A 23,057-nucleotide genomic window follows, 5' to 3' on the forward strand; every position below is an offset into this window, starting at 1 on the left:
AGCAATTAATTTCTTTTTCAGTTTATGAGCAGTGGTGTCCAGTGAACACTTTCTGAGAATCTGCCCTGCTGTGTTTGGGGCTGTGACAGTCATGGATGATAGCTGGGTGAGAGAACAGTGTCCCTGCTCTGGAAGACTCCATCTCATCAGAGAGACAGACAAGTAAACACACGTTTTCACTGTGAATGTGCTGTAAGCTTTAACACAATTACGGAGAGGGGTGTGTGAGAATAAAGGGGTTGACACTTAAAGCTGCAGTGATGCCTTAAACTACACAGTGGTTGCAAAATCCTGAAGGTAAAGCACAAATTTCTGCCACAGTGGGTGGGTTGAAATGAGTTTTAGGAACCATATCATAGGCCAGGTGATAAGTTAGAAAACCAGATGCTGTCCTTCATTTTGTGTAACTTAGTCTCTTGTACCTACATTGTACCATGTTCTATGCTAAAAACTATATACTCTGAGGGTCTTAGTTTTTCATGTGCAAAATTGGGACCATGTTAGGGCTTCCCTGATGGCTCAGCTGGTAAAGAATCCATCTGCAGTGGGGGAGACCTGGGTTCACTCCCTGGGTTGGGAAGATCCCCTGGAGAAGGGAACAGCTACCCACTTCAGTATTCTGGCCTGGAGAATTCCATGGACTGTATAGTCCATGGGGTTGCAAACAGTCAGTCATGAATGAGTGACTTTCACTTAGATTTCTCTGAAAATTAAATATATTAATCCACATAAAGCACTTAGGACAGTTCCCAGAATATACTAATACAGTAATAATAAGTTGACAATTATTAGCTATTATTTTCAGGTATATCCATTCTAACTGATAATGCTACCCAGCAAGATGGCAAGATGGGTGATCAATTCATTCACTTATTCATAAATATTTATTAAGCACTTATTATGCACCAGGCTTTGGAGATTCAAAAATGAAATGAAAAGCTACTTCCATGTAGCTTGAGATTCCAGTGCTAAGGTGAAAGAAAACCAAGTTAATCATCAAACAAATAAATTAATTCAGAGGTCAACATGCATGGAATTAGCGTAACAGTGCTTGGGGGTGGGGGAGGCATTTCATAGATGGTCACTGTTGAAAGCCTCCTGGAAGAAGTGACAACTTGAATGTTAACATGGAACCAGCCCTGCAAAGACGCCATGTAGGAATATGCTTGTCTTGTTCCAGAACAGACAGAAGACCAAGGGTTTGGAATAAAGGTAACAGAGGGACAGAAACAGGGGATGAGGCTGGAGACACAGATTCATGCAGGGCCAGGGTGGGATTCTAAGAAGCTCGAATCATTTCATGTGTAATGGACAGTCTCTGCAGAAAAAGTTAGAGCCGGTCTTTCAAACACACACATACACTCTTTGGTTTGTATTTGAAAAGAAAACAAAGCAAGGTATTAACTCTGCCTTCGTTCCTAGGGAGCTCAGTGCCAAGAGCGGTCAACAGACACATTAAAAGACATCAAGACGTGGGCCAGGAAGTGTCGTGATTGTGTTGAGCTCAGGGAGAGTGTGTGAGAGCTCCTGGGAGAAGCAGTATGTGTGATCTGAGATGAAGCCAAATTCCCAAGTTTCACTCAAACTCTGTTGTTTCTACTTCTCTAGATCCACACTTGTGTAACTGGCCACTACTGCCATTGTTGTCAACCTGGTCTTCAATAGCAGTGTGAGTTTTGGCAAGATATTGACTTAGAATATCAGTCTCTCCCCATTTAAAACAGGGGTGCAAATTTATATGTCAAGGTGAGAGAGAAATCCATGCCTTACAGGATGGATTTATAATAAGTATATGACATATAATATACACTATATATGATTAAATAAACCTCATGAGGATGGATATTGCTAGCAGAGAAACTGGCATATAGAAAGTGATCAATAAACATCAGTGTAGTTCTATTCCTCAGGTATCTTTAAGAGAATATATTGATTGTTCAAATCCCTCAAAACACTACTATTGCTTCCTAATACATTGCTTATTAAGGGGCTTCTCATTCTTTCTACCGGAGAAGGCAATGGCAACCCACTCCAGTACTCTTGCCTGGGAAATCCCATGGACGGAGGAGCCTGGTGGGCTATAGTCCATGGGGTCGCTGAGGAGTCGGACACGACTGAGTGACTTCACTTTCACTTTTCACTATCATGCACTGGAGAAGGAAATGGCAACCCACTCCAGTGTTCTTGCCTGGAGAATCCCAGGGACGGAGGAGCCTGGTGGGCTGCCGTCTATAGGGTTGCACAGAGTCGGACATGACTGAAGTGACTTAGCAGCAGCAGCAGCGTTCTTTCTACATTTTCCTTAAGCCCTCTGTACAATATGACCACTCCTATCCACATCTCGTCTATCTCCCACCTCAACTAAAACTTATGCACTGACTCTCTTTTGAAAGCACCCACTTTCTAAACCTAAACCTTCTCTCAGGCTTACAAAGTCTTATTTACCATTTTGTACAGTTTTTTTCTTCCTTCAGTATCCTCTAAAGGCATTTTTCTATTGACGTGCAATGGAAAGAGAAACTGCAAATTCTCCCAGAATATAACTTCTTTAAATCTGACACTCCATAAATCAACTCTGATAAACCCTTCCTTTTTGGAAAAATGAGATTGAGATATATTTACAATTTTCCTTTTGTCTCCATTGTCTAACTATTTTGATGATTGAAATGAATAATACCCCTAGAGATATTCTTCTTATTTCCATTCTTTTTCCATCAAATCTTTGAGGAAATAAAAAATAGAACAAGGCCACCTTGGGCCCCAATTTACTGATCAAATACCTATGCAGTGATTGTTTTTGCGCACTCCCTTTGTGGTTGAAGAGGGCCCTGTGCTGAATTTCTGGGTTTCCTGGGAAGCTGGAGGTAGATGAGGTACAAACTATAGTTTGGGACCATTCAACTATCTGTTGAATTGGAAACCACCTGAGATAAGCTAGCTGAATTCTACATCATAGAGTCAAACTAAGACATTAATACTTTTAGTAACATTACAAGAAAGTTCTTCTGTTCTCATGACCTCATCTCACCAGCTCCTACCCTTATCCCATTTAGCACAAGGATTCTAGACACGCATTGCTCCAGACCTTACAGGAAAACTGCAGGCAGCAAGTCTCCCATTAAAGAACTCTCTTGTCTCTTGAAATAGATGATCCTTGTTCAGCAGATTTGAATTGAAGATATTTGAATTTGGATATAAAAGCCACATTGACTTTTCCTCTACTTTGACTCTCAGAAGGTGAGCCCACGTTATACACAAGAAGAAAAGAAAAATCCTGCCAAAAGTACCAGTGAACCTCATTTAGCAGTTGCACTCATCATATCTTACCCCTCCATTGGGCCCAAAGGATCAAAAGTTTCATTTTCACCTCATTTTAGGGAGCTGGTTTGGACTGAAGTCACATACAAAATGAACCGTCTCCAACATCTACATCAGGAAGTAACTCAAGCTCAAGATAAAGGTCACTGGCGGGGCAACAGGCTTGTGTTGCTTATTCTGGCTTCTCTCTCCTGTCTTGGAGATTGTCTGGAAGAGCCACCATGACTTATTCTGTATAAGCTTTACAAGTTGGAATGAGAGCTCTTGCATGTTGATGAGCCCTTGATGAAGTACACAAGTGTAATGTAAAACAAAGTGGACTCTGCTCATGATGGATTTGAATGGTCATTCCACAGAGGTATCCTTGAGCCAAGACCACAATACTTTGGCTCCTACTTACTCATGGAAACTTCTAATTGATTGCTTCAAACCACTTGCCAATTATTGCTCTGAAGAACAATCCCTTGAAAGAGAGCTTATGAGGGTCCATGCATCTCTAATGCTAAAATTCATTTGAACTCTATTGTGTTTATTGTCTCTAACCCACTGAATTTATTTGGAAGCCTTGTGGGATATTTAATAGGAGATTATATTTGGAGAGATATTAGTATAACATGTGAAATTCTAAATAATTCATCATCTTTTAAAATGACCATTTGATTATACCATTTGAAAGGCATTAAAACACAATATTTATAAGAGGGATATTTTTCAGATGTAGAGTGTTTGACTATTTTAAGTGAATTATAAAAAATGTCTGTTGATAGTTAAACTGATTTTAAGGTTCCTCAGTGAAAATCCTTAAAATAGAGCAGTTTATGTAGGTATTAAACTACACAATTAAAAATCATCTTTTTACTTACATGGTAATATGTTTGATTCTCCATATTTTGAAGGAAAAAATACTTAAATGGGCTTATAACATTGGTCAATGATATTAGAAATAAATACTAATCTTGAATCTATTCTAATTTGTAAAAGGTTTATTCCAATGTCCATATCTTCCTGTAATTTCAAATAAATGAATTCAAAACATTTATAAAAATTAAAAAATATCAATAAAAATAAAGTGAACAAATAAGTTAACAGAGACCAATCTAATTTCTTCTAACACCTACCTGAACCAAGGATTTAAAAAAAAAAAAATCATGAAATTCTATGGAATATTTTTTTAAAAAAATCAGATAAGCAGTAGTAATCTGTATTTTTAATAAAACATATAAATAAAATATTATATGAATTGCTTAAATAAAGTTTGTGGCTGTTTCACTACTCAGAATACTCTGAGTATATTTTGTGAACATGGGCTATGAGAAAGTGTTTCATCTGTATCTATATTTATTCACTGATTAATTTTTATATGTTCATGTATAAAAATTTTATTTATCATATAAATTTTTAAGAATATATGTAAAGAATAAAACATTGCTAAAATCTTTTACCACTCTCACCATTATGGTTTAGAGATTTTCAGTCTTTTTAGATGTATACATCTGTCTTTAGATGTTCTGTGTAATAGCTGAAAGGTTACTTCTTAGAGAGCTCTTTACTGTGTAGTTAGGTCTGACCTGTTATCATAGTAACCAGATGATGCATCACATTCTGTAATTTTATGTATTTGTATACTCTGCTAACCCTCTCTGATCCTCTCAAAGACTCAGCTTGGATTCTATCACATACAATAACCTTCAATATTGATTGCTTGGAGAAGTAAAGAGAAAAAAAATTGTGTTCCTTCTTTGGGTCAATGGAGTGGAAAAGATGCCAGAGCTGGCATGATGCGAATGGGATCGGGATTTCACGAGGATGGAAAACTGAAACAAGTGGTGACTATGAGATCATGAAATCATTCCACCCTCCCAGCTCCTTTTACAAAGGATGAGGCCTGAAGAACTGTGTGCTCTCGAGGTAGCATGTCCTTTGCTGACATTTGATTCACTCTCAGCCCAAGTGTTGTGCTGTTGTACTTTAAATTTCAGCTTCCAGATACTTGACAGCCTCTCTAAAAAATTTCCCACGCTGCCTTTTGATGTTAATCAATCAGAACAAAACCTTCATATTTAGTTAAGCCTAAATATACCACGTTTAGTTTAGCTTTATGGAAACTTCCTCATCAATAAAGTGATAGATGTACTAATAACATAAGGTGTACAATAAGGATTCAAGAAATTTGAAGAATTTTATCTGCAAGTGGTGAGTATAATCAAAACTGGATTCATGTCTCTGCTCTGCTGTTTATTAGCTTTGAGACTCTGGGCAAATTTCTTAACCTCTATGTGTGTCAACTCGCTTATTTGTAAAATGGCACTAACAGTGCCTGGTATGGGTGTGCACTGAGGTTTCGAAGAGATAAAGAACATAAAATGTGCAGTAGACTGCTGGGCACTGCTATCTACTCTGGAAAAGTCAGTTCATGTTACTCTATCTGGACTATCTAGTTGTCCAGCAACTAGATAGTTGCTGTTGTTTTTTAAAAATATATCAACAAGAAGTAAAATGAGATTGGCAATAAACTGTGAAATTCAGAGTTATCAGGCCAGATATCTCATTAGGAGTAAACGGTGGGCAGAGAATAGAATTAGAGAACATAAACTCTAAAATGTGGGTTCACATTATTGCTGTTTTGCTGTTGTTGCTTACTTGCTACATTATGTCCAACTCTTTGTGGATAATGACATTTAAAAATCAAGGTCAAATTTTCTACTCAAATGTACAATGCATGTATTATTGTATTCTGAAATATAAATTTGGCACTTCTGACAAATTTTGTTGCTTTCCGTTTTTTAAAGTGAAGGGCAGCGAGGCCCACTGAGGACTGCTCCTGCTGACGGCTCACGTGGTCGCTGCCCAGGCCTGGCCCAAGGCCAGAACCATGCGTTCAAAATTCCTCTTCTTCACCATTGCTTTTTCTGGGCTTATAAACAGGCTTCCTCCCCACAAGCCTTCATTGTCTGCAAAATGTTTTAAAGTCTCTATTTTCAAGTTTTAACTTAAAAGATTTTCATAAATATAGGTCATAATCAAGTTGTATAATTTGTTTATATTTTATTGGCTTATTGACACAAATATTTAAACTTTACTGCTGAATGTGTCACCATCAACCAGTGTTAAGATTTTTCATATTATCATCTCTAAAATGATCACTTCAGCCAATAATATAGTTATATTCATTCCTAATGGAGTCAATACTGATGTAACAGGCAGACACCAGTATGTCTGATTTTGATAAATGACATGCAAGATCTTAGAAAACAGGAGTGTCATGACTTTCACTGTCCAGATTAAATAGATATAAATCTTTAAAATAACTAAAATGCTTCTGTACTAAGAGTGAAAACACTCAAAATTAATAGCTATTTGCCCACATGCTTATAATAATCCAGATCAATGTGTCTCTATATTTAATTTGTAACTTTCTTTTCAGAGCTTTATATTTCTTGATTTTTATTTTGCTTGAAATCCTTTTGACACCCAAGAGGTTACATACATTTAAAAAAAATCAACTAAGACTTTTAAAAAGATACACACTGAGATTTTCAACTATGGATTTTCTAAGATGAAACATTGCTTACTTCTTTTTTTGGAGCAATTTCCCCATTCATTCCTGTTCTCTAATTGCACATATTTGAAAAATCAGTCCTCCAAAACACTATGTCAGCTCTCTCTCCATTTATAACAATGGTTGTTATAAATGAAATAACTTTTTTCCAGATGGGCAGCTATTCATTCTTTCCTTTATTTAGTATTATTTAATATTTTTAAGGGCTGGGACTTTTGACCTTTATCTGGCCACATTTCATTTTCAAAAGATTTTGGATTGAGTCTTCACAGAAAACAGACTAAAAAGGCTCTTCTATTATTTTCTCATCAAAGTATCATCTCAAAGCTAACTACCACTGGATTCTGGACACAACTGTTAAGAAAAAAAAAGATCTGATATTATCATTATCTAAGAAGAGGTAGAAAACAGCCTTTACAACAGATATAAATAAGAAAATTGAAAATTAATTTCTCTATACTACCTACTACTCACTCTCTTTTGAAAATGTACATTATATTTTTTATCTTGCTATATGAGTCCTGAGTTCTTTTCTTCTCATTAATTGGCTTTCCTTTTCATCACATGGATTAGATTGCCCACAGCTGCTTCCCCCTTCCTCCCTGAAGTCTTTCTGAGCCTTCAAATTCTGTAAATGAACTTGGACAATTTATAAACAATGACATAGAAACAAAGACATAGTATGTAAATCTTTCATATCTCATCCAGCTCCACATTTTACCTACACGACTTATTCCCATAGATGACGCACATTATTTTTAGCCTTTTCCACTGCTTTAGGACAGAGTCATCAGACTTTGTTTGTTGTTGTTGTTGTTTTAACAAAGAACATTTCAATTTAAGAATCACCTGCCAATGTGGGCAAGTACTCCCACATTCCACAGTTGGTCAGTGCTCTGATTCATTTGGTGCTAAAATTTTAAGTCACATGAAATATTTCTAAGCAAGCAGTTCCAAAACATTTGTTCTAATTTGGTGTTTCATGCCCAATTTAACAGAAAAAGAGAGGCCGTGGAATAGTAAATCCTTGCGAATCTGTCAGTGAAGGAGAGGACAGTAGGATCTCAGGTTCATTTAGGTTGTCCTGTTGATGGATTAGCTTATATTATCCATGTGTTATGTGCCAAATGATGTCTTTTGATTCCGATTCCAAGGAAAACAGCAGGGATCTGGGGTCCTGGAAGTCCTGAAGGAGTTGTTATTTCTGGCCTTTTGATAGAAATAAAGGGAGACTCATGGTTAAAGAACTTCAAAGTGTCAAGAGCAACTTCACATGTAGTTTACTCTGCTAATGACACATAATGTGAGAGTGAGAGCTGGTCGTGATTCAGCGGAGTTTGACAAAGTTTCTCTGTGTCCCGTTAGCTGAAAGGCTTCTTTCTGCGTCTCAGGTACTTGGGATGTGTGTGCAGTGAGGTCCAAGGTGAGCCTCCTAGTCTTAGGCATCTCCCTGTAGCCTGGGAAAAGCAGGCAAGCGTTCCCACCCCCACCACCCGCAAAGTGTGCAGAAGTGGCTGAACAGACAGACAGACAGACGGCTGGTGTCGAGGCTGAGGAGCACGTTGTAACAGGGACCTGATGACTGGAGGCTGTGTGTGGATGTCAACGCCAGTAGAAGAGGCTGCAGGCCAGGGGTCAGGGCTCAACGCTAGAGGCGCAGGCCTTGTGAGGCCTGTGAGGGCGCCCGAGACAGGACCACCTCCCCGCCTTGTTGGGCAATGGACTCGCCGCCCCAGCCACCCAGACGTCACCCCGGATTAGAGCCTCAAGGAGCGCGCTTCATGAATTGATGGGTATACACCCTGGAGGGTGTGACGTGCACCTCGAGGAGAAGGTGTTTCGCTGCCAAGCAGCACTGGAGTCTCACGAGCTGAGTTTAATCACAGAGAAATAAAGCTAGTGTCTATACACCTGGGTGTGTGACCATCTAAGATGTCAATATTATACTTCACAATGTGCTACACGTGCAGAAGGCAGATTTTCCATTTCATAGTGACAGAAGCTATTCCTTTATTAATTAATACCAGTCTGTAAGTTTATAAGAAGAAATGGCTTTCTGTCCTTTGATTTTCTTTTTTTTAAATAGGATATACAACACACACACTCCTTGGTTTGTGTTTCCATTTCACTGTTAGTTACCTAGATTTAAATGAAAAGAAAGTAAAGCGAGGTATCAAATATATATATATGTCTGTGTATAGTATATATATATATATAGTATATACTATACATTTGTACGTGTATATATATGTCTGTGTGTATATATAAATATGTGTATATAGTCTAACTCTACATTTTAAAATTTGCTCTTTCGTGGTGTAATTCTGACTTTCCTTGGTGATACTGCTATGAAGATCAGATTTACTGAGAGGTAGCATTCACTCTTTGAGGCATCACCACATGTGTAAGTAGGGTCTTTGTCCACTAATGAGCATTCTTTCTTGTTATGGGTTTTGTAAAGCCTTGAACTGTGAATGGACCCTCAATCAACTCACAGCTGCACTGAGGCTGTCAGATGGCCGTATCCATGGCGACATGCCAAAAATGGCGACACAAATTAATCCATTTGTGTGAAATTCTCAGTGAGAGTCCACTTTCATCTTTCAGAGACTACTGTTAGGAAGTGGGGTGGTAATGTGAAATACGGAGCAAAAGCGAAATAGTGATGGACTAGCCACGGGACCTTCTCCCCGCAAACAGCAGGACTTCTCTTCCTTTTCATCTGCCAGAGATGACAGAGAACAGTTGGGGATTTGATAGTGCCACCATAATGTTCTTTTTAGTAAAAGTTATATTAATTTAATGCTCACACGTAAGCTCGCTCTTTTTTCACCTTCTCTCAGCAGTGCCATCCAATCAGCCTTGAAAATAAGTACAATGATGTTCACAGTGGTACAAAATTAAAAAGTAATCTTTTATCTTGCTGTTTTATTGCTAATTGTATTCGTGTAGCAGATAGCATGAGAAATGCCTAAAACATCAGATTTGTAATTGTTAGCTTACTCTCCTCTAGGAATAGATGAAACTAAGTCTTTTTTTTTTTTTTTAGAAAAGTAAAAAAATAGACAAAAACAAAAAAATCATTGAATGTCTTCTTTGCCTTTTTAGAACCAGATAAGTCTAGTCTTCAGTTACATTTTTGGAAACCATATTATCTTGCCTCGTGTTAGGACGAATTTATGTAAAGCCAAATTGCATTGTCAAAATTATTTGCTGCACTGTTGAGGCAGGATAACTTTTCACAAACTGAACATATATAGAGAGGATACTGCCTTTTAATTTGGAATGTACCTTCATTATTTAAAGATATTAAAATGAAAGCAAAAAGTAATGTATTTTATATTTTCTTGTTACTCCTTAGCTTGGGGACCTGAACATTGATAGATGAAATACAATCAATTGGATCTTTGACAAAGGAGCAAAGTCAATGAAGGACAATGAAGTCAATGAAGACAATGAAGTCAATGAAAGTCAATGAAAGACAGAACTTATAACAACAACAAAAAAATTGCTTGTGCAAAAAGAAAATGAACCTAGAGACCACAGAGGTTTCACAAAAATTAACTGAAAATATATCATAGACCTAAATTAAAAAATATCAGACAATAAAACTTCTGTAAGAAGACATAGGAGCATGGCCAAGCATCTGAGGATGTTTTTTAGATACAGTACCCAAAGCATGATCCTTGAAAGAAAAAAGTGAATATGTTGGGCTTTGCTAAAACACAAAACCCCTTTTCTCTGTGAAAAAAACTGTTAAGAGAATAAAAAGACAAGCCAGAGACTGGGGGGAAATATTTGCAAAACACATATCTGATAACTTGCCTCCAAAACATACAAAAAAACTCTTAAAACTGAACAATAAGAAAACAAACAACCAATCAAAAAATTGGCAAATGATCTGAAAAGACATCTTACCTAAGAAAACAGATGAATGAAAATTAAACACATGAAAAGATGCTAAAATCATTTCTCACTAGAGAATTACAAATTAAAATAACAGCGAGATGCTACTACACACCTATTTAGTATAGCTAACATCCAAAAACCTGACAATACCAATTGCTGATGAGATTGTGGAGCAACAACAACAATTATTCAATGCTGGCAGGAGGACAGAGTGGTAACAGCCTAGGAGACAGTCTGGTCGTTTCATACAAAGGTAAACATAGTCTTATAAGGTCCAAAAAGCATGTTTCTGACTGAGTTGAAAATGTACAACCTCACAGAAATCTGCATGCAAATGCTTATCGCAGCTTAATTCTTACCTGGCAAAATCTGGAAACTGAGACATCTCTTAAAAGAAGAATGAATAAACAAATTGTGGTATACCCAGGCAATGGAACATTATTCTGCAATGAAAACAAATGAGCTATTAAGTCATGAAAAAGACACAAATAACTTAAATGCATATTACTATCTGAAAGAAGCCAGTCTATTCACTGTATGATTCTAATTACATGACATTCTGTAAAAGGAAAAACTTCTTACTATGGACATAATCAAAAGATCAGTGCTGCCAGAGGTTCATGCAGAAGTGAGTGAGCTTGAACAGGTAAACACAGGGTTTGTCTTTAGGATGGTAAAAATTCTGTGTAACACGGACTCTGAGTATGTAACTCTATGCATTTGGCAAAATTTACAGAACTTTACCACAGAGAACAAACCTTGATGAATGCAAATTTTACACACTCATTTTGGAAGCTGGGAACTCTCAGGATGAAATGCAGAATGTGACAAAATAATCTGTATTTTGTATGAATATATGTGTGAAACAGTCTTACTGAAGGGATGGGGAAAAGGTGTTGACCAAAGTACTTTGGAAATGAAGAGTATGTAATACTAGAAGCAAAACATAAGCACTTTAGTTGGTAAAGTTGGTTCCTTAGGTGGGTGGACTTAACATTTCAGACGCTGTTACGCATGTATACTAGAAATGAACAGTTAAGTAAATGGATGAAGGATTTTGTAAGTTATTTTCATCTTCAGCCAAAAGACTATCATTCTCACATGGATTGCGGTATTGTTTTCTAACAAATCAGTTCCGGAACCATTTAAGATAACCCTATATGCAAAACAGAAAAAGAGACACAGAAATACAGAACAGACTTTTGAACTCTGTGGGAGAATGTGAGGGTGGGATATTTCAAAAGAACAGCATGTATACTATCTATGGTGAAACAGATCACCAGCCCAGGTGGGATGCATGAGACAAGTGCTCGGGCCTGGTGCACTGGGAAGACCCAGAGGAATCGGGTGGAGAGGGAGGTGGGAGGGGGGATCGGGATGGGGAATACGTGTAAATCTATGGCTGATTCATATCAATGTATGACAAAACCCACTGAAATGTAAAGAAAAAAAAAAAAAAGAAAACCAGTCATTAAGAAAAAAAAAAAGATATTTGTAAACTCTCAGTTCAGTTGCTCAGTTGTGCCCAACTCTTTGCGACCCCATGGACTGCAGCATGCCAGGCTTCCCTGTCCATCACCAAATTCCAGAGCTTGATCAAACTCAGGTCCACCAAGTCTGTGATGCCATCCAACCATCTCATTCTCTGTCATCCCCTTCTCCTCTTGCCTTCAATCTTTCCCAGCATCAGGGTGTTTTCCAATGAGTCAGTTCTTCACATCAGGTGGCCAAAGTATTGGAGTTTCAGCTTCAACATCAGTCCTTCCAATGAATATTTAGGACTGATTTCCTTTAGGATTGACAGGTTGAATAAGTTCAAGGGACTCTCAAGAGTCTTCTCCAACACCACAGTTCAAAAGCATCAATTCTTCAGTGCTTAGCTTTCTTTATAGTCCAACTCTCACATCCATACATGACTACTGGAAAAACCATAGCTTTGACTCTATGGACCTTTGCCAGCAAAGTAATGTCTCTGTTTTTCAATATGCTGTCTAGGTTGCTCATAGCTTTTCTTCCAAGGAGTAAGCATCTTTTGATTTCATGACTGCAGTCACCATCTGTACTGATTTTGGAGCCCCCCAAAATAGTCTCTCACTGTTTCCATTGTTTCCCCATCTATTTGCCATGAAGTGATGGGACCAGATGCCATGATCTTCGTTTTCTGAAGGTTGAGTTTTAAGCCAACTTTTTCACTCTTCTCTTTCACTTTCGTCAAGAGGCTCTTTAGTTCTTTTTTGCTTTCTGCCATAAGGGTGGTGTCATCTGCATATCTGAGGTTATTGCTGTTTCTCCCAGCAATCTTGATTCCAGCTTGTGATTTCACATGATGTACTCTGTATATAAGTTAAATAAGCAGGGTGACAATATACAGCCTTGATGTACTCCGTTCCCTATTTGGAACCAGTCTGTTGTTCCATGTCCAGTTCTAACTGTTTCTTCTTGACCTGCATACAGGTTTCTCAAGAGGCAGGTCAGTTCATATGGTATTCCCATCTCTTTAAGAATTTTCCATAGTTTATTGTGATCCACACAGTCAAAGACTTTAGTGTATTCAATAAAGTCAAAATAGATGTTTTCATGGAACTCTCTTGCTTTTTGATGATCCAGCAGATGTTGGCAATTTGATCTCTGGTTCCTCTGCCTTTTATAAAACCAGCTTGAATATCTGGAAGTTGATGGTTCATGTACTATTGAAGCCTGGCTTGAAGAATTTTGAGCATTACTTTGCTAGCATGTGAGATAAGTGCCGTTGTGTGGTAGTCTGAACATTCTTTGGCATTGTCTTTCTTTGGGATTGGAATGAAAACTGACCTTTTCCAGTTCTGTGGCCACTGCTGAGTTTCCCAATTTTGCTGGCATATGGAGTGCAGCACTTTCACAGAATCATCTTTAGGATTTGAAATAGCTCAACTGGAATTCCATCACCTCCACTAGCTTTGTTCATAGTGATGCTTCCTAAGGCCCAACTGACTTTGCATTACAGGATGTCTGACTTCACATTTCAGGATGTAAACTCCAGGCATGCTTAATTTTAGAATCTATAATCCTCATCCTATCAGCTTTGTTAAAATATTCCCACATCTCACATTAAAAACAATATTTTGCTTCAGGAATAATTTTAAAATTTGTTTATGAAATTATTTGGTGGTAAGCTTTTATTTTATTTTTTTTTAGATATTTGAAATACAACTTTATTCTGATTCTGAACGAAAAGGAATGGGAATGACAGTAACAAACAAGATTCCACCTCTCAATATTGTCACGTGACTATAGCAGTCTTATATTTGAAACTCAAGGAGGAAACAACTGTGTTCCAAAACACCTAAATATGCAGGTCCAAAAAATGAAGGTATTTTTTTTTTTTTAACTGCCACATTCACTCCAAAGCCCATCCATCTCCTTCAGCACCCAAAGATTAAGCACATGTTCTGCTTAGCTATATAATAAAGTGGCAAACACGCTGCACCACTGACATCACAGGACAGTTGCCTATAAAACTAGACTTCTGACGCTGGGCCCCAGCTTCACTTTCTCATTGGTCATCATCTAAGAGCAGTTGTCTGAGCAACCTCTAAATCGTGCTCATACTGTGCTGCCAAGGCTGGGTCCATAACCAACTCTGGCGAGGGAAGAGCAGGCATGGCGACAAACTCCAAGTTAGGGTCTCCAATCAATTTTCTAGCAAGCAGGAAGGGCTTTTCAAAGTTGTAGTTACTTTTGGCAGAAATGTCATAGAACTGAAGATTCTTCTTTCGGTGGACGATAATTGACTTTGCCGTAACCTTTCTGTCCTTAATATCCACTTTGTTGCCACACAACACAATTGGAATGTTCTCACACACTCGTACCAGATCTCTATGCCAGTTAGGCACATTCTTATGAGTAACTCTCGATGTTCCGTCAAACATTATAATGGCACACTAAGCTTGTATGTAATAGCCATCTCTCAGTCCACCAAATTTCTCCTGACCAGCTGTGTCCCACACATTGAACTTAATAGGTCCTCTGTTGGTATGGAACACAAGAGGATGGACCTCAACACCCAAGGTAGCTACATACTTCTTCTCAAATTCACCAGTCAGACGACGCTTCACGAATGCAGTTTTTCCAGTACCACCATCACCAACCAAAACAAGTTTGAACTGAATTTGGGGTTCTCCTTGGGCAGCCATCGCGATGTTACGCAGCTCGCATCCCAGCGCCCTCACCGCCTCTGCGGCAGGGGAGAGAGAACTCTCCGCCCAGAGGACTCGGTAAACCGCCTCCTCATGGCCGCCACCCACCGCTGCCTGGACCCCCCAACACCCGCCCCCGCCCCAGCCCTACGCCCCGGCCCCTGCCCTGCTACCTTCCTGGTGGCAAGCTTTTAATAACCACCAGATAATTAGTTTTTCAAATATTTATTTACTTGGCTGTGCTGGGTCTTAGTTGTAGCATGTGGGATCTAGTTCCCTACCAGGGATCGAACCCAGGCCCCTTGCATTGGGAGCTCACAATCTTAGCCACTGGACCACCAGGGAAGTCCCACCACCAAATAATTTAACCAGTTAATAATTTTGAGAAAATTTATGGTGGCTTATTAGAAATTTTCATATACTTAGAACTTATAAGTGGAGAAAACTAACTCTCAAATTGTTTTTTTGAAATGTTTTTTTAAAAAGAAGAGAAGCCCTATTTTTAAACCGAAGATTATTCTCTCCCAATCTTGACTCTCTGTTTTCTACCTCAGAACACCTCTATTTCCTCCTTTCCCCTTCTCTTCCCAATCCAATTCTGTGAATCTTTGTAGGTGTCTGGGCTACGGAGAACACTCTGGGAACAGACAGCTGCGTAGATCTGTCTCTCTCCTCTTGAGTCCCCCTTTTTCTCCTCCTGCTCAACACTATCTCCCTCCTCCCTCTCCTCTTCTTCATGTAACTCTGTGAACCTCTCTGGGTGTCCCTAACGGGGGAGAATCTTTTCACCATTAACCTAGAAGTTTTATTATCAGTGCTGTATAGTTGGAGAAGTCCTGAGACTACAGGAAGAATAAAACTGAAATCCAGAGGCAGGAGACTTAAGCCCAAAACCTGAGAACACCAGAAAACTCCTGACTACATGGAACTTTAAGTAATAAGTGACCGTCCAAAAGCCTCCATACCTACAATGAAACCAACCACCACCCAAGAGCCAATAAGTTTTAAAGCAAGACATACCACACAAATTCTCCAGCAACGCAGGAACATAGCCCTGAACGCCAACATACAGGCTGCCCAAGGTCACACCTAACACATAGACCCATCTCAAAACTCATTACTGGGCACTCCATTGCTCTCCAAAGAGAAGAAATCAAGTTCCACGCACCAGAACACTGACACAAGCTTCCCTAACCAGGAAACCTTGACAAGCCAATCGTCTAACCCCACCCACTGGGTAAATCCTCCACAATAAAAAGGAACCACAGACCTCCAGAATACAGAAAGCCCACTCCAGACACAGCAATCTAAACAAGATGAAAAGGCAAAGAAATACCCAACAGGTAAAGGAACATGAAAAATGCCCACCAAGTCAAACAAAAGAGGAGGAGATAGGGAATCTACCTGAAAAAGAATTTAGAATAATGATAATAAAAATGATCCAAAATCTTGAAAACAAAATGGAGATACAGATAAATAGCCTGGAGACAAAGATTGAAAAGATACAAGAAATGTTTAATAAAGACCTAGAAGAAATAAAAAAGAGTCAATTAAAAATGAATAATGCAATGAATGAGATCAAAAACACTCTGGAGGGAACCAAGAGTAGAATAACAGAGGCAGAAGATAGGATAAGTGAGGTAGAAGATAAAATGGTGGAAATAAATGAAGCAGAGAAGAAAAAAGAAAAAAGGATCAAAAGAAATGAGGACAACCTCAGGGACCTCTGGGACAATGTGAAACGCCCCAACATTCGAATCATAGGAATCCCAGAAGAAGAAGACAAAAAGAAAGGCCATGAGAAAATACTCGAGGAGATAATGGCTGAAAACTTCTCTAAAATTGGGAAGGAAGTAGCCACCCAAGTCCAAGAAACCCAGAGAGTCCCAAACAGGATAAACCCAAGGCGAAACACCCCAAGACACATATTAATCAAATTAACAAAGATCAAACACAAAGAACAAATATTAAAAGCAGCAAGGGAGAAACAACAAATAACACACAAAGGGATTCCCATAAGGATAACAGCTGATCTATCAATAGAAACCCTCCAGGCCAGAAGGGAATGGCAGGACATACTGAAAGTAATGAAAGAGAATAACCTACAACCTAGATTACTGTACCCAGCAAGGATCTCATTCAGATATGAAGGAGAATTCAAAAGCTTTACAGATAAGCAAAAGCTGAGAGAATTCAGCACCACCAAACCAGCTCTTCAACAAATGCTAAAGGATCTTCTCTAGACAGGAAATGCAGAAAGGTTGTATAAACGTGAACCCAAAACAACAAAGTAAATGGCAACAGGACCACACCTATCAATAATTACCTTAAATGTAAATGGGTTGAATGGCCCAACCAAAAGACAAAGATTGGCTGAATGGATACAAAAACAAGACCCCTATATATGCTGTCTACAAGAGACCCACCTCAAAACAAGAGACACATACAGACTAAAAGTGAAGGGCTGGAAAAAAATATTTCACGCAAACGGAGACCAAAAGAAAGCAGGAGTCGCAATACTCATATCAGATAAAATAGACTTTCAAATAAAGGATGTGAAAAGAGACAAAGAAGGACACTACATAATGATCAAAGGATCAATCGAAGAAGAAGATATAACAATTATAAATATATATGCACCCAACATAGGAGCACCGCAATATGTATGGCAAACACTAACAAGTATGAAAGAGGAAATTAATAGTAACACAATAATAGTGGGAGACTTTAATACCCCACTCACAACTATGGATAGATCAACTAAACAGAAAATTAACAAGGAAACACAAACCTTAAATGACACAATGGACCAGCTAGACCTAATTGATATCTATAGGACATTTCACCCCAAAACAATCAACTTCACCTTTTTCTCAAGTGCACACGGAACCTTCTCCAGAATAGATCACATCCTGGGCCATAAATCTGGTCTTGGAAAATTCAAAAAAATTGAAATCATTCCAGTCATCTTTTCTGACCACAGTGCAGTAAGATTAGATCTCAATTACAGGAAAAAAATTGTTAAAAATTCAAACATATGGAGGCTAAATAACACGCTTCTGAATAACCAACAAATCATAGAAGAAATCAAAAAAGAAATGAAATGTTTTTTTAAATCTAATAACATTTAAATTTAAGAGAAAAAATTTTAGTTTATTATTTTTACAGACATTCAATTAAACATTTGTTAATTTTGTTTTATAGCATTCTTTCTCAGTAGCCTTATGAGATTAGTACTATTCTTCAAATGAGAAAATCAAAGCAGAGCTCTCTTAAGACTGTGCAGTTAAGAAGAAGCTTTAGAGCCAGAATGTGAAACCAGGGAGTCTGGTGCCGGAATGTCACTCTAAATCATTACCATCTTCTGAACACTCCAGAAACATTATTCTCTTGGCTTTTAGATAATTTTTGTGGGCCAGGCCCATAATTTTTGTGCCCCAGTGAATTGTTATGTGAATATGTTTGCTAAGTAGGTGATTTTGATCAAGTATATTAAACTAGAAACCACAGAACCTGTGGCAGGAAAGTGGAGAAAATCTGGAACAGAAAATAATCCCAGAAGAGTGATTCTGCACTGCACTGGGACCTGAAGTAGGAATATTAAGGCATCTTTGGGTTTGGCTATTTTCACACTTCTTTTTAATCCTTGAAAACGCAATCCAATAACACAGAGACAGCAGTGAAAAATAATTTGTTTTACTTCTCTCCAATCCTTGTTCAATGATCTTTTTTTTTTTTTTTTAATAGGCATTACTAACCTGGATGCTTATGAGGAGGAGACAGGTAATGAAGATGGCCAAGTGAAATATTTGGCTTTTTTCCTTGATACAGGAGAAAAGGGCAAGTGTGGTGGTAGGTGACAAGTGGGACTTAGATGCAGTTTCAGAGGGGACAGGGCTGAGGCCAGTTCCTGGACTGCTCTGGACCTGAAAGGAGCCAGCAGTCACCCAACTCCACCCATCTTGCCCAATTGGACTATGGCTCACATTGCCTGATCTCACCAGAAAAAAAAAAAAAAAGCAAAAGTCAGACTTTTTAATCTCCTAATTTTAAAATTAGAAGCTTCCAGATGGTTAAGCTGGATTTAGAAAAGGTAGAGGAACCAGAGATCAAATTGCCAACATTCGTTGGATCATCAAAAAAGCAAGAGAGTTTCAGAAAAACATTTACTGCTTTATTGGTTATGCCAAAGCCTTTGTGCGTGGATTACAACAAACTGTGGAAAATTCTTAAAGAGATGGGAATATCAGATGAACTGACCTGTCTCCTGAGAAATCTGTGTGCAGGTCAAGAATCAACAGTTAGAACTGGACATGGAACAGACTGGTTCCAAATAGGGAAAGGAATACGTCAAAGTTGTTTATTGTCACCTTTACTTAACTTATATACAGAATATATCAGGTGAAATGCCAGGCTGCATGAGCACAAGCTGGAATCAAGATTGCTAGGAGAAATAACAATAACCTCAGATATGCAGATGACACCAACCTATGGCAGAAAGTGAAGAAGAACTAAAGAGCCTTAAAGCTCAACATTCAGAAAACTAAGATCATGGCATCTGGTCCCATCACTTCATGGCAAATAGATGGGGAAACAATGGAGACAGTGAGAGACTATTTTTTGGGCTCCAAAATCACTGCAAATGGTGACTGCAGCCATGAAATCAAAAGATGCTTGCTCCTTGGAAGAAAATCTATGACCAAGCTAGACAGCATATTAAAAAGCAGAGACATTACTTTGCCAACAAAGGTTGGTCTAGTCAAAGCTATGGTTTTTCCAGTGGTAATGTATGGATGTGAGAGTTAGATCATAAAGAAAGTTAAGCGCCAAAGAATTGATGCTTTTGAACTGTGATGTTGGAGAAGACTCCTGAGAGTCCCTTGGAGTGCAAGAAGATTCAACCAGTCCATCCTAAAGGAAATCAGTACTGAATATTCATTGGAAGGACAGATATTGAAGCTGAAACTCCAATACTTTGGCCACCTGATGGCGAAGAACTGACTCATTTGAAAAGACCCTGATGTCGGGAAAGACTGAAGGCAGGAGGAGAAGGGGACGACAGAGAGGGAGATGGTTGGATGGCATCCCCGACTTGATGGACCTGAGTTTGATCAAGCTCTCGGAGTTGGTGATGGACAGGGAGGCCTGTCATGCTGCAATCCATGGGGTCTCAAAGAGTCAGACATGACTGAGTGACTGAACTGAACTGAATTTTAAAATGTTGGCATATCCTTCACATTTTTTAAAAACACTGTGAGGGCCATTATTAAGGCATAGCCAAGCAAAACAGGGCCAAGGACCTCATCAGACCGAGGGCTCCCAGTTTACCATTGCTCGTTTAGGTTGCTGAGATCATGGGCTGCATTCAACAGTCTGCTTTTTTCCATTAAGATTAAAGCACAATAGGATTATTAGGAATTCAACGTGACATTTTTTTTGGTATGAAAACTTTTTTAATACACAGAAAATTAGATTATATAATAAACATATATTTATTTACCATCTATACTTAATTAGTAATCCTTTATTTTGTTTTTTTTTAAATTTACCTTTTAAAAAATACTGCTGCCTCACTCACTAGATGAAACCTTCTTTGCACTTTCTCCAATTATGTTTTCAGCTCTCCTCCACCAGAGATAACTAGTCAAAAATTAATATGCTTCATGTTTATATTTGAATAGTTAATTATTTGCATCTAAATAAAAGAATTATTGTTTGTAGATTTAAAAAATTTAAATCAAAGGTATTACATTTTATATTTCATTCTGCATCTTGTCTTTTTTTTATCCAATACTTTATTCTAGAGAGATTTAATTATATTGGTTTCTAAAGGTTAATTTATTAATTTTTGTAGCTATATAAATTAGCATTCTGTCTGTTTTTATCTGACACATATATGTCTGTTTTTATCCATTTTCCCATTGATGAGTGTTTTTTTCCCCCAATATCTCCCATGAAAATAATGCTGCATTGGGCATCTTTCTACATGTTTCCTTGGGCATATATGTTGTTTCGTTAGAGTGTATACTAGAAATATGATTTTTATGTTCTAGAGGGTATCTTCAACTTTAATGGATGCAAATTTTAAAATTGACATTAAGAATATCCAAATGGACCTCCCAGAGTAGCTGTACCAATTCATCCTTCACCAACTGCCTGTTATTACTTTTTCCCTTTCTTTGCTGGGATTTACTATTTTCTGAATTTAAAGTTTTACCAATTTGATGAGTGAAAAATAAAGTATTATTGTAGTCTTTGAATTTCTCCAAAAACTAGTGAGCACTGGCCACTTGGGTTTCCTTTTCTCTGCAGTTCAGGCGCTCAGTCGTGTCTGACTCTTTGTGACCCCATGGACTGCAGCACACCAGGCCTCCCTGTCCATCACCAATTCCTGGAACTTGATCAAAGTTACGTTCATCGAGTCCATGACGCCATCCAACCATCTCATTCTCTGTCATCCCCTTCTCCTCCTGCTTTCAGTCCTTCCCACATCAGGGTCTTTTCCAATGAGTCAGTGCTTCACCATCAGGTGACCAAAGTATTGGAGTTTCAGCTTCAGCATCAGTCCTTCCAATGAATATTCATTCAGGACTGGTTTCCTTTAGGATTGACTAGTTGGATCTCCTTGCAGCCTCAGGGACTCTCAAGAGTCTTCTCCAACACCACAGTTCAAAAGCATCAATTTTTTGGTGCTTAGCTTTCTTTATAGTCCAACTCTCACATCCATACATGACTACTGGAAAAACCATAGCTTTGACTCTATGGACCTTTGTCAGCAAGTGATGTCTGCTTTTAATATGCTGTCTAGGTTCGTCATAGTTTTTCTTCCAAGGAGCAAGCATCTTTTGATTTCACGGCTGCAGTCACCATCTGCAGTGATTTTGGAGGTCAGGAAAATAAAGTCTCTCACTGTTTCCATTGTTTCCCCATCTGTTTGCCATGAAGTGATGGGAATAGGAGTTCCCTATTTATATCCTTTGGCCATTTTCTTTAATCTTCTTGGAGTTTATTTTATATTGTGATGTACATTGTTTCATCCCTGTTTCTTGCTTAGTCTCCTTTCCTGTCCTTCCAATTGCTCCCTGTTTAGTAATGTTTATTGTATCTCCTTTCTATCCATTTTTCAAGCAAAGAAGTATAAAAACTTAAGACATGTTTGTATTGCTTGATACCCAGCTTATAGACATCAAAGCTGTCTAGTTTAGGACATTTACTGGTTTTAGCTCATGGACAAGTAGTCACTGAGGTATGGCAAGAAGAAATAAAAATAAACTTTAGTGGAAAAACTCAAGACATTATAGAAGTGCAGCAGTTAATAGTTTAATGTTTCCTTTGATTAAACATTTTGTTCCAGCTATTTGATTTTATGTACTAAAGTCTCAAATTAATTCTCCCCACCAAAAAAGGGGAAAAGAAGTTTTTATCTGTTTATCTATGTTAAAGGCTTCATAATATGTCAGCATCTGTACCATGAAAACACTTAAGTAAAATATTTTTGTTAATTGCAATGGCTGTATCCACTGCCTCTTTTACAAGGGCTTCATGGAAAAATGAAAAATGCTCATCTTTATAGTTATCGCCTCAGATGATGTAAGACTACCCAATATAAAGCTACACATAAGCTTAGAGCAGAACCATTTAAGAAAAAAATTGTTCAAAATTAACAATTTTGAACAGAAACAACAGAAACACTATCGTTAGAGCTCTTAACTCAGTAATTCACTCAGTTATGAAATACTACAATGCTGTTCTCTTTCTTTCCTTACACCCTAAAGATGTCAGTATTCCTCTTCATTTCTGGTATTTTTCATTCTCCTTGGCTTGTGAATCTATGCGTTCCACCTGCTTTGGTCAATGGACACCTACACATTACCTTTCTTGTTCATCCACCATCTCATCATCTGGTGGATTCCAGATCAGTCTTCTTCATCTAGATTATTTTCACCTTCTTTCCAGTCCTTCAAGTCCATATAAGGCCAACTGTTGTGTGCTCAACTGAAATCAGATTCTCTTTTTTTCAATCAACATAAGATAGAGAGAGGTGTCCATTCTTTTGTACTTTGGATTATTTGATCCATGAATTGAAAAATACTTAA

General features: G+C 38.1%; 1 pseudogene; it reads right to left on the reverse strand.

Annotated features, from left to right (window-relative positions):
• Window positions 1–1,081: 1,081 nt before the first annotated feature.
• Window positions 1,082–15,061, reverse strand: LOC122687759 (annotated as a pseudogene).
• Window positions 15,062–23,057: the final 7,996 nt, after the last annotated feature.

This window comes from Cervus elaphus, chromosome 32 (assembly GCF_910594005.1).
Source record: "Cervus elaphus chromosome 32, mCerEla1.1, whole genome shotgun sequence".
NCBI lineage: Eukaryota > Metazoa > Chordata > Mammalia > Artiodactyla > Cervidae > Cervus > Cervus elaphus.